The 12,827-nt window shown below is 41.6% G+C and overlaps 1 protein-coding gene across 17 annotated transcripts in view; it reads left to right on the forward strand.

Annotated features, from left to right (window-relative positions):
* LOC309665525 (uncharacterized protein) overlaps positions 1–12,827 on the forward strand; it is a 572,167-nt gene that overhangs the window by 448,038 nt on the left and 111,302 nt on the right. The window contains exon 8 of one of the 17 annotated variants that reach the window (XR_014266453.1): positions 6,610–7,124. The exons of the other annotated variants lie outside the window; for them this stretch is intronic. The gene's annotated coding sequence lies outside the window, so the exon portion shown is untranslated. Of the gene's footprint in view, positions 1–6,609; positions 7,125–12,827 lie in introns of those variants that run through there. 17 annotated transcript variants of the gene reach the window in all.

Consider the following 12,827-nt stretch of genomic DNA (forward strand, 5'->3'; position numbering starts at 1 on the left):
ACTTTTATTTAGTTGACAGTGTAGTTTTCTAGAGGCTATAATCATTGTTCTGTTGGCTAACTAATGGAATGTGTATTTTTGTATTTTAAAAGATTTTTTCATTTTAATTTCCAATACAGTTAATATTTATGAGTATAACCCAGATAAGCATAAGCTCTCTCAGGTCATCACTAATTTTAAAGGATGTAAAGTGGTCCTAAGACCAGAAAGTTTGAGAAGTGCTAGACTAAGTGAAGTAGGTATCCATCGCACTTTGCATTTTCTCAAAGATGAAACTACCCTCTCCTTCCCAAGATAATTCTTTCTCACAGTCCCAGCAGTCACCAGTGATTCTTATAACTCACTAAGATATTGCTATGCCAGTGACCAATGGGTAGATACTATAATTCAGCCTTGGTCACTATGACAAACAAAATACTAAAGGTATACACCTATAGGACTTTGCAAAATGACTCTTCATATGACATAAACTGCAGCTATGTTTTTGAGTAAGCAACAAGATTTTAAATGTCTTTGCATAAAGAAGGGTACAGTATATATCAATTTTTAAAGTACATTTAAAAAAATATTACCTTGTTTCCCCAAACCAAAACAATAATCAGTTAAATAAATTGCATCTGACAGAGAATACACGTGGAAAAGGAAATCTCTACTACTTCCTAGAGAATATCTTCAACACACAAGCTTGCACACACACACACACACACACATACACACACACCCACACAAAACCCTTGATGAACACATATGGTATTTAATGCATACCTGTTATACAACAACCAATGCTTTTACCTTTTCATGAACTATGAGTCATTCCCCTGCTCCAGAGAGGGTTTTCTGAGCTTCATAAATATTGATCATACTCCCTAAATTCTAACAGGCAGTTTCCTCAAATGCGAATGATACTTCTCAACCTCACTCTGCACTTTTATATTCAGTCCCACTGTTGACTACCATGGAAGAAAAGATATTCGATATAGATGAATACTCCTGATAACCACAGCTTAGCCACTTCAAATCCCAAGACATACTTTCATTGATTCATTGATTCATTCATTCAAAAACATTCCTGAACCACAAGTCAGAAATTGTGCTGGGCCTTGAGAATACAATGACAAATAAAGCAAAATGTGCCCTCAAAATAGCTTACATTCTACTGGATGTTGAATAGAATTTGTCCTAAAATTTATCCCAAAAGTCTTAAAAAGGGGTGTATGTGAAGAAAATATTAGAACTTCAAATTTTATTTTTATCTTGTGTATGTTTTATGATGTAAACAATATATGAGTTTGTATCACATGCATAGATTATAAGTAAATAAAAATACACATCTATTGAAAGTGAGTACCTCCCAAATTTTTACTAACGAGGTGTACAATTTAAAAAGTTTAGAGACACTGATTGAGCATAATTTGGAAGCCCTCCTTTTTGAAAAAAGCACTCAGTCTGTCATCCTCATGAACACTTTCTTGGCTGCTCAGCAGCTGCCTGGGAGTGCATCATAAAATTAGTATATGCTCTATGGAATCTACAAAAAAAAAAAAAATGGTTCTGAAGAACCTAGGAGCAGGACAGGAATAAAGACACAGACGTAGAGAATGGACGTGAGGACACGGGGAGGGGGAAGTGTAAGCTGGGACGAAATGAGAGAGTGGCATGGACATATATACACTACCAAATGTAAAATAGACAGCTAGTGGGAAGCAGCTGCATAGCACAGGGAGGTCAGCTCGGTGCTTTGTGACCACCTAAACGGATGGGATAGGGAGGATGGGAGGGAGACCCAAGAGGGAGGAGATATGGGGATGTATGTATATGTATAGCTGAGTCACTTTGTTATAAAGCAGAAACTAACACACCATTGTAAAGCAATTATACTCCAATGAAGATGTTAAAAAAAAAAAAAAATTAGTATATGCTCTTAGCCAGTCGGGCTGTAAGTGAATTTAGAGATGATATACTAGACCTTTTCTTTCACATAAGCAACAAAACCCAGAAAAATAAGTGATTTGCCTAAGCCATTTCCCAATTTGGTGAAGGAGTTAGCAATGTTTTTAAAAGTGTGATTCTGAGTCACCAACACTGTGGGAGGGGCCTTGTGAAGATGCAGAATGCAGGACTGAGAATCTGGAGGTTTTCCATCAGAATCTCCCAGGGCAGGGCCTCCGCTCTGGGCTCCGTACTAACAATGTCCCCAGGAGACTCCCAAGCACTCCAGGGATGGAGAAGCCAGGAGAGGGGAGATGGACGCTTGGCCAAGGTCTCTGTGTTCCCAACGCCAGGCTCTCTCCTTCGTGCGGGCTGTCTTTGCTGTTGGAGCAGGAACTGTGGCTCCCAGGAACAGCTGCACCATGCTGTTTGACCCGATGGGGCTGTGGATTGCTGATCTTGCTAATTCTGGGACTGCTTTTTTAGGGGCTTGTTTTTATCTTTTCCTTTGATGTCAGACTGTTTGCCATCATTTCTTACTGCCTTCCGAGTGATCACTAATAATCTCTCTATCCTCCTTCCTTGTCCCCCTCTAATTTTCTGCTTTTAATTCGTTGTGGGCTGGGAGACTACATAAATGGGCTTGTTCGGAGCGTGTGTTAATTAAGAGTCAATTAGACATAGTTAAAGTGCATTGCTTTGTGACTGGTGTTTCCGCTGCTTCGAGCCTGTTTCGCTTCCTTCCTGCTTCTCAACTGAGTTCCAGAAGGCAGATTGAGGGATGCCTGACCTCTGGATAAGTGGGTCACTAGGATATTTACTTTCTTGTCACATTTCACCGCTGTCAAAGCTCAGAGGGTCTGGCCGGCCCCCCGGAGGAGCCAGTGTGCTTAATGATTCAGGACACCTGGGTCTGACCCGCTCTTCTTACGTTTCTCTGGGCTCAGAGTGATTTACAGGAAGAGGGGCTAGGATCCAGGAGGCAAGAGGCAGGGCATGCACTCCAGGGTGGACCAGGAAGTAGGAATTCATTCCTCTGAGAAATACCCTCATTTCCAGTTCACGAAGGGCCTAGGTCTGTCCGCCTCTAGTAGCTGCCTGGAATCACAGCCGTGACACACACCCACAGGGGTATCTGAATGGGGGTTGTAGAGGTGGGGGGAACTAAATGATGGGCATGGGAGGGGGAGGAGGGCCATCTCTAGCCCAGAAGGCATAATCAATATATTTAACACTGAAGTTCATCCCATACAAAAATACTGCTATTTTTTCAAAACCATCAGTGTGTAACAGTATCTTTAGAGCCTAAGCTTTGTCTGTGATGCCATTGTTAAATGATGTGAAGACAATCATGAAGATCATAAAGTTTTCATCCTCACCTTGTATTGGGAAATGAAAATTAATTGTCCTCACAATGCCCCAGGATCCTTCACCCTTCCTTTATTATACATAAATATATAATCTTTTGAATGGAGACAACTCTTTTGTCTTTCCAAAGTTATAAAATGACAAAAATAAAAAGGAAATAGGAATCCAAAGTCAATGTTATTTTACTTCATGGGGTTCTGTGCTTCTTATGAGCTAATTTCTTGTTTTTCCCAGAAAAAGTAATATCTTTAGCTAATATCCCAGGTCGGGACATGCATGACTGAAGCTGAAGTGTGTGTTTATTTAAAAAAAAAAAAAAGGAATTTTGAAAAGAGGCAAAAAGCGAAAGGTACTTGTATGCAGGGAGGGATCATACTGATCCATTTTCAATGCTTAATTACAAATCTGCTGCAACTAATTTCCTTATTGTGCCCACAGCTGCTGTTCTGTTGTCACCAGTTTATTTTTCTTTGGAAATCTGAAAGGCATCAAGGCTGGCCCTGAAAGTCATCAGGAGCAGAACTGGTGTCCCAGATGCCTCGTTATTGGTCCGTTTGCCAGCCTGTTTTGTTGTTTATGTCTTGCATTCAAATCATTTATTTTGTTCAGACCTTCTTTTGCTTTGAAAATGATTTTAGAACACCGGACTGCTTTTATCACTCAACCGTTTGCCTTGCTGGATAACAGGAACATCATGGTTTAATCAATATCACAATTCCCCATAATCTCTGGGCAGGCCTTGTTTAGTAAATATCAAAAAGTGTAGAGCTCCAAAGACGCGTTCACAATGACCCAGGGGTCTGAGTTTCTTTGTTGGAAAGCAAAAAATGTTTTTCATATGAAATCATAGTGATTTTGGAAGATTTTCATCTGTAAGTCTAAATGTCATATGGAATGGTTTGGAACTTGCAATGGTTCTGTTTTCACATCCAAGAAGATTGGCTGCTAAAACCAGTCCAAGACACTTCGGGCAGGGGAGAGGGGCACACTATGGATATTAGTAAAATGCCTTGTACTGCAAGCAGCATGACAGAAAGCTTAAATGCTGGTTCCTGGGGATCAGAGAGACCTAAGTTCAAATCCTGACTTAAGCAAGTTATCTTAACCTCTTGCACCTCAATGCTCCCAAATGTAAAAGAGAAATGAGTAGCATCTAACTTCTAGAGTTTAATGAGAAATTACATTAGCTAATGCTTGGAAAGCCCTAGGCAAGAAGGCCAGGCAGGTGGTCAGCTTAAAAAACAAGAGCTATTATTACTATTATTTGTTTCTTGGAAGAAAAAGAGCTAGTTGTTTGGCTAAATACTTCTGTTGCATTTTTGGTTAACAACTGTATTATGGGAAACAATCTAAGCGAATATCAAGGGAAATTGTTGTATTAACTGTTATAGGTAGGGTGACCATATAATATGTGGTTCAAACCAGGATACTTTGAGTGTGAAAATGTGCATTGTGAATAATTATGTGAGGACAATAGGCATAAATCAGGACCATTCCAGGCAAACCACAACATGCTGTTCCTTGTTATAGGAATCTCAAACCAACAAATTATTAGAACTGGAAATAACCTTTGATATTTTCTAGTGCAATGCTCCAGTCTTACAGATAAGGAAAATAAAGTCCAGAGAAGCAATGTAATTTCCCAAGGTCACTCAGCTAATAGTTGAAAACTAGGGTCTAGAATGCTGTTCTTTCATTTTAACTCCAGTGACTGTGGTTCTGTTTTCGAATATCTTTAGTAAGTCTGGGCACTTTTCTTCTTCCTTATTTCTTCTACTGCAAGAGTCCCAAGCCATCCTACTCTTTTTGTCTCCATTTCACCCCTGAACAGATGACAGCCTGTACAAAGCAATCCTCTGAAAGGAAGGCTTGTCATTTTTTCAACCTAAATCCCTCATGCTGTTGTTTAAGGCCATTTTCTCTTTCTATTTATTCAGTCCTGGGTTGAGAGAGAAAGAGAGCAACTATTCTCTCCCATCTTCCTATTAAGGAAGTTCTTTTAGGTCCCTCCTGGTTATTCTTTGTTCCATTTTCCTTTGGGATCAGTGAGTTACAGTTAGTTCTTAACCAGGATACCCCCTTTAAATAATTTTTCCAAAACATCTCACCAGGATGCATCTGTTTCTAAGCCCCCTGGAAACTGCACAAGTCAATACCCATCTTTAATCCCTATTAATTGTATAGTATTTATAACATTTACCTATTCTAGATTTCAGCGGCTTTCGCTTCAGGTGATTTTGTTGCATTATTTAGACAAGGCAAATATTCTATGTAAAGGATTTGACTTTAAAGAGACAAGGGAGCCAGATGATCAGAAATCACATGTGTCAGGCCCTCCTAAGGTACATCACCAGCCTCTCTTTAATGAAGACCACATTTTATAACAATGCTCCCATGCAAATGCAAATTTATGTAGATTGTTTATTTAGACTAGCGCTTTTGTACATCAATCTCTGTGTACACCCTCCTCTCCTTTTTGCCTTGAAAGAGATAATGTGGTTATTCCAGTCATCTGTCTGCAGGTTTTATGGTCTGGCGTGCCCATAAAGATGACAAGAGGGTGCATTTCACAGGCAGCAGCCTTCCGCTGCCCTTGCCGTTTTGTGTTGAACTAGATGAGGCACAAAGCTAATGCAACGGGATGGGTCCCATGCCCTCCTCCTGGATGTATGGTTCAGTGATGAGCGAGGCACCAGCCTCGACAGTCACGCAGCTCCTGGCTGGTGCTGAGCACCGCTGGGAGAATATCCATGGAACGTTCTTCCACACCACTTGAAGTCAGCCAGCCTGACACAACTGCCGCTCCTCGCTGTTCTTCTCACTTAGATTTACCTCAGGGTAAAATACATGGCGTCTTTCCACTCCTCTGATTAAAAGCCCACCTTTGGAAGAAAGGGCTAAGACATGCAAACGGAAAATTGTGTATTTACCAAGAACCTGGTTAGGAATGAATGAGGCCCCAAAACTATGCCTGCCGAGAAGATAGCAGTTCAATGATTTCATTTAAGGAAGCAGCAGGAGTCGTGGTTAAGAACACAGACTGACACCAGATCGATTTGAGTTCAAGCCCTGTATCTCCCACCGTATGATAAGGTTCTTAACCTCCTTCTGCCCCAGTTTCTCCATCTGTAAATTGGGAATGGGATCTGCCTGTGGGATTGCTGTGTGGGTTAAATGCAATGAGGCACATAAATCTCTTAGCACAATGATTAGCATGTTGCAAGAACAAAAAAAAAAACTTTAGCAACGATTTCATTTTTCATACGGTGCAGTAAAAGGAAGATACCTGATATATTTTGTTTTAAAAAATAGAACACAAAGCTCAAGCAGCAGAGAAGTTCTGACCGTGTGGTCTCTCCCCTGCATGGAGCCCTCGGGGGCTGATCACGCCATGTCCACACGCGGAGGGATGAAAGGGAACGTTTATAACCAGGGCTGCTGGTGGCTTGGAGACAGAGGCCAACAGGGCAACTTCTCTACACAGAAAGTACAAGCACCAACCCCTCTGCTCAGCGCTGGAGACTTCTCCACGAGCCCCTTGACCACGTTTCCAGGCTCATCGTGGATTTCCCCCATTCGTGGCTCCCACTAATGCTGCGTGCTTCCCCACCTCCACACCTTGGCCTTCTGTTCTCTTTTTTCTCTTTATGGGGAACACCCTCCCTTCCAACCTTTGTGTAAAACCCAGCTCATTAAAATGCCTTCTCAGTGAAGACCTTTCTTAGCATCTTTTTTCTGTAGGTTAGTGTTTTAAACAAGTAATAATAAAAAGCACCTCCTATGAACCCCCCAACCAGAAGGGGTTTACATCTTACATCGCTCCTGGAGAGCACTAACTGTGAGAAGTACCTTGTGGGAGACTGTTTGTCTTCTTGTCCTGTTCTCTTTGGAAGACCATAAACTCCACGAAGGCAAGGAAGCATGTAGGTAGCATGAGACGGCTGAGGACAATGGTTTTGGGAACTGGGCAGCAGGCACAATAGGAGACAGAGACAAATGATGCTGCGTGCATGTCACTCCACACGGCCAGACAAAAGCAAAAGGGCAGTAAGAGGGGAGGACACGTTCAAAAATGCCCAGATGATCAGGATTATGTTGACTCTATTTCCAGACCAGGCTTGCCTCTAGTTTGACATAGTGGCCTTATCTCTATAGCAAGATCTTGTAACACATCTTATAGCACATCTTATAAAGGGTTGCCATCTTATAAAGGTTGTGGTTCAGGAACCACAGCTTCCAGAACCAAGTGGGAGAAGGGTCCCCTCCCTGGACCATCAGGTGTCCTTCCCTGGGGATATCAGTGAGCAGGATGTATCAGCTCGGGCAGCAAACATTCACTTTGATTCTCAGCCGTAGAGAAACCACAGCCCTCTGTGTTTATGGAAACCCTGGGCCGCGATGCATCTGGTTTTCAACCACTGAGCTGAAAGCAGAGACAGCCCTGCCACACTCACATCGCTCTGCACTCCATCCACAGCCAGAAGAGTAGGTGTGGGTTCAGGTTTCACGGTCAGGCACAGAGGCCCTCCAGGTATATTCCAACTGGTCCATTTGATGTGAAATCTTCCAGCTTGACCAAGAGTCACTGACCTCGAGAGCGGCCGTTTAACCTCCGTTATTTGGTATATATTGGTAATATTTACACTGGGAACTTGATTAAAGCTGACCTCTTAGTGAAAATGGAATCTGATATGTATTTGCAATCCCCCTGCCTTCTCTACCCAGTGTCAGGTGTCATCTGCTTCACTTCTCCCCTAATTGGCAGACTGGCCTCCTCTTTGCCTGCATCCACCTCTCTCAATGAATGTGTGCAATGCCTTCCATTGGGTTCTGTACCTTGGTCCCCCACCAGCATGCTTGAAAGTTAACCAGGTTAGGAGTTGCTGCTTGGGTGAGTTTGAGGATAGAGTTAGTCTGTTGCAAAGAGGTCCTGTTCATCATAAGGTACAGGAAAGGCACTGACTATCCCCTGCCCTTTGTGCTCTTAAGTAATGTTCTTGGTGTGCAGCCATGGACACTGCACTCCCAGGGAAGAAATGCAGTGGCCCGTGGCTCAGGGTAACCCTCCTCTACCTACGTGAAAATTTTATCCGTATTGCTTTTCAGATCAATAATGTCTGTAAAATTGAAGGAGAAGCTACTTGATAAAATGTTTGCTTGCTGACATGTCCAGGAATTCTTTCTTCCCTCAACTGGCAAGTTTTCATCGATTACCCCCTTCCAAGGCAGGACAGCCTATAAGAAGATACGTCTGAAAGGAACTTTAAATCCGGTGTGGGTGTGGTAGGGGTGGAGGCCTGCATACGAATCACACATGAAAACACAGGAGTTAAATAACACTGTAAGACTCAGGTGGGTAAAACTCTGCTGGCCTATGCGTCTAGAGACCGAGCTTTGCCACGAGCTAGGTTTGGTGCCCGTAGTCAGTCACACAACCTTCTGGCCCTCCTGGGCTTCCCTTCTAAAGTGGAAGCATTGGCCCAGAAGGTAAATTAGGTCAGTTTTGGCTTGACAATATTTGTGGCTCCAACGATAGCAAACAACAACATAAGGGTGTTGCAAGACTGAATGTGATGAAGTTGCAAATGCAAGGTCGAGTCAGAGGAGCGGGATATCATGGGATGCTGGCGTTGGGAATGGGCTACAGTACAAAGCATGGACGACCCGGGAGCACTGATCCTATGGCCTTGGGTTTGTGGTTCCTGCTGTGACTGTGTGGTATGAAGCACAGATGGCATAATATTCCTGGAGGGATGGTTCTCCTTTTGCAGAGATCGGGGTCAGCCTTTCAACTAAGAAGTGTTTTTCCTGTGATTCAGGCATGCAACTTCATGTCATCCTTGCAATCCTGTGAAGCTGGAATTATTGTTCCCATTTTATTGATGAAGTTGTAGGCTCAGAGGGTTAGTTTCCTCCTGTCACATAGAAGATAGAAGCAGGATGTGAAGCTAGCTTTGTCCATCCACCTGAGCCATGGTGCAGGCCCCCAGTGTCCCCAGGAAGCAGCCCAAAGTGACACCAGTGTGCTTCAGGAAAAGAGCCAACTGTGGCCGCACTCATCACGAACACCACACACCAAGGAAATCAAAAGGTACACACAGCACCCTGAAGAAGCATCCAATCTATCCTGCAAAATGAAAGAGCCTGAGCTTCTCCAGAAGGCAGGAACAAAGCCAAGTGCTTGGAAAGAAAGAAAAATGATGAGCATAGCAACGAGTTAAAAGACTGTCAAAAGGAAAAAAGGTCGCCAGCTGAAAAACATTCGGGCAGCTGATGCATTTTCTTTGAACCCAGGAGAGTGTTAGATGCTCCTTACAGGATGTGAAGAGGGAAGGAGACTTCTCCTTGTTGTGCCCTCTCCTCCACCTGCCGTCCGCAGCTGCTCATGGCTTGGGCTGACCAGGCAGAGGCCTAAAGAAGAGGTAGAGACTCCTCTGTAAGTCACCCGACCACACATTCTCTGGCAAAGCCCCCCCCTGACAGGGCACCCCCAGTGATGTTCACACAGCCAGACTTTACTGTGCCTTTGGAAGCTGGATTGTGAGTGTGGAACCAAGACAGTGTGGGGTGGGCTTCAGGCACTGGACAGCCGCTTCCACACACCATAGAAGAAATATCAAATTATTGGTAATTGTGTGATAAATTAAAATTTTTTTTTCAAGATCATGTTCTTGTTTCTATTTCTAGTCAGAGACCCTCTTTCCCTTTATCTAAACAATCAGAGGATTTGGTTCTCTCAAATCCCAACGTTCTCTGCCTGTGAAGGTTATTATTGGCTTGGTTAAACAAAGTACTTGTTTATAATAGATATAATAGATGATGGAGTCATTTTGAAATTACACAGTTGGTGTAATAAAACCAGTTAAAACCTTATTTAAAAAATGTCACAGTTGGTCAAATGTATTAATGGCATATGGTTTAGTTTTCTCTCTTTTTTTTCCCCCCAGAACAATATGTGCATTCTCATTTCACAGAGTGAGTAGAGGATTAATGGGGCAAGATAAACTTTCTCCTGGCTTTTTTTTCTAGACAATCTACACTTTCATTAACTGCCTCGAGCTTTATTTATCCCCTTTCTATGTCTTCCCCGTCTTGTCTTTCTCTTCCCCATAGCACCCAATTATGGAATTCCTAAAATTCTGGGTAGTGTAAGAGATAAATATTATATCATGCAGAGCATGTTTTAGAAGGAAAAGTTAATGCAGAAATCACACATTACATAAACAGAATGCCCGCAACTGGCAGGCGGAATTATTTTTCTCCTGTTGATATTACCAGCTGTAATAATAAAGTTTAAAATGTGCCTCAAAACATAATATTTCAGCTGCATGTAGTCGTCATACCAGCAAAGAACATAATCGCATTATTTGTCTCCTCTGAAAGCTCTCACTCATAGCTATACCTTTTCCAAGATTTCTATTTAGAGAGTTGCTTGGTCGTTTCTAGCGATAATGCATCAACTGAAATTTTGAAGTCGGGACTTGCCAGGCTAACCAAGCTGTACCTGGTTAAGTGGGTCATCCCACAATAGTGTGCCAGGGCTTTTGCCTGGAGCTTGGAGATGCCATCTCTAATCTACAGCCCTGCCATGAATTTGTTTTTTGTCATAAATGAAGCCTGGGGCTGTGCTTTAATTTTCCTCACTGCCCTCTGTCAAGTAATAACCATAAATATTGTCCTGAATCATTAAGTCACAACCTGAAACGTGATCCTGCCCAGCTCCCAATCAGACGGCCATCTGGAAGATGAAAGAAGTCTATTTGGGTTTCGGAATGATCCAGACTCTAATTTGTAGTAACAGTCTTAACAGGCTGTTTCAGAGACATTAACCAGTAACTTGTCTCAGATTCTCAAGGAAGGTCCATTATCCACAGTTGGAGGTATTTGCTTCAAGCAGAACTGTGAATTGTAACTGGTGGAAAACTACCAGGCTCGCTGGCTTTCAATCAAATGCCATATTCTTCCATGGACACTAGATTTCTACCCAAGGGCAAGAATATATGCATAGAGCAGATGCATATATAATATATCTCCAAATATTCTCTATGTCGTAAGGAAAGCAAATATTTCAAGAGAGGAAAACAAATTACAGCTTCTACAAGCAAACAACAAAGCAACATGATAGATATATAATTTTTCCTATCACCCTGAGGTTACTTTTGCAGAGAAAAATAAATCGTACTCTTATTTTGCTGTAGAAATAATTTTGTAAACACAAAGAGAAAGTCATTATCTAAAGTCTGGAAACATATGCTTAAACATGAGTATACCACTGATCAAAGGGATCAAGAAATTGCTTTAAATATCAGAACTTCCTGGTCATTAGAGAAGCAAGCAATATCAATAGGAGACGCCTTTCCATTTCCACTTGACTTTGGATTGGAAGAACAAAGAGAGAAAACAACAGGGGGAGATCATGTTTCTTCTCTAAATTACACATAGCATCATTTTCAACAAGGGAGTGCGTTGAATTTAATTTTTGAACATTACAAATACACTTAAAAACAAAATGAAGATATTTATTTACAAATGCATGAAGTAAATATTTTAGACAGTGTGTCGGTGACTTGGAGCAAAACTAAACCAACATTGATGGCCACAAGAGTATTTATCTTTAGCACCTTCGGGGAAGAAAATTTTATGCCAACTTTCAGAAACCTTTTTCCTTTGCCTCAAAGTTTGTTCAGCACCTCTCACTTTCAGTAATGAAAAATATGTATTAATTATTCATAAAAATTAATGGCATAAAAAAGATAGATAAAAAGAAATTTAAATGCATTTCTTGGCCTTATTTAATCCTGATTTGAACAAACAGATTTCAAGAAAAGAAAGTCCATGGTTTGTGGCAATCATGGAAATCTGAACATTGACTGAGTATTAGATAATATTAAGGAATAATTATTAATCTTGTTAGATGTGATGCTATTATGATAATGCTTTTTTAAGTTCTTATCTTTTACATACATAACCTAAGTATTTAGGAGTGAAATGCCATGTTGCCTGAGATTTGCCTTAAAGTACTCCAGAAAAATAGTAGGTGGTGGTAGTTGAAACAAGATTTGCAAAATATTAATAGTTATTGAAGAGGAGTGGTGGATACTTACGGTTCATTACCCCTTCTTTTTTTTAATACTCTTATGTTTGCTTGCAATTTTTTTATAATAAAGTATTTTTAAAGGTATTGATTAAGATTCTAGAGCAGTGGTTCCCAACCAAGGTGTCTTGGCTCCCTTACTCCTCCTAAATTCATGTGGTAAAGTCTGGAGACATTTTTGGTTGTCACAATTGGAGGGTAGAATGGTACTGGCATCTCATGGAGGGAGAGAGGCCAGGGATACTGCTTAATATCCTACAATGAACAGGACAGCCCCCCAGTAAAGAATTAGCCAGCCCCAAAAGTCCACAGTGCCGAGACTGAGGAACACTGGCCTAGACTATGTCCTGTTAGGATAGAGTTGATAAATAGATAAAATACAGTCCCTGCCTTCATAGAGTTTACCGTCTTCCAAAAAGAACAGGACAAGACAAAG

This window comes from Balaenoptera physalus, assembly GCF_965194825.1.
Source record: "Balaenoptera physalus genome assembly, chromosome: 8".
Taxonomy (NCBI): Eukaryota; Metazoa; Chordata; class Mammalia; order Artiodactyla; family Balaenopteridae; genus Balaenoptera; species Balaenoptera physalus.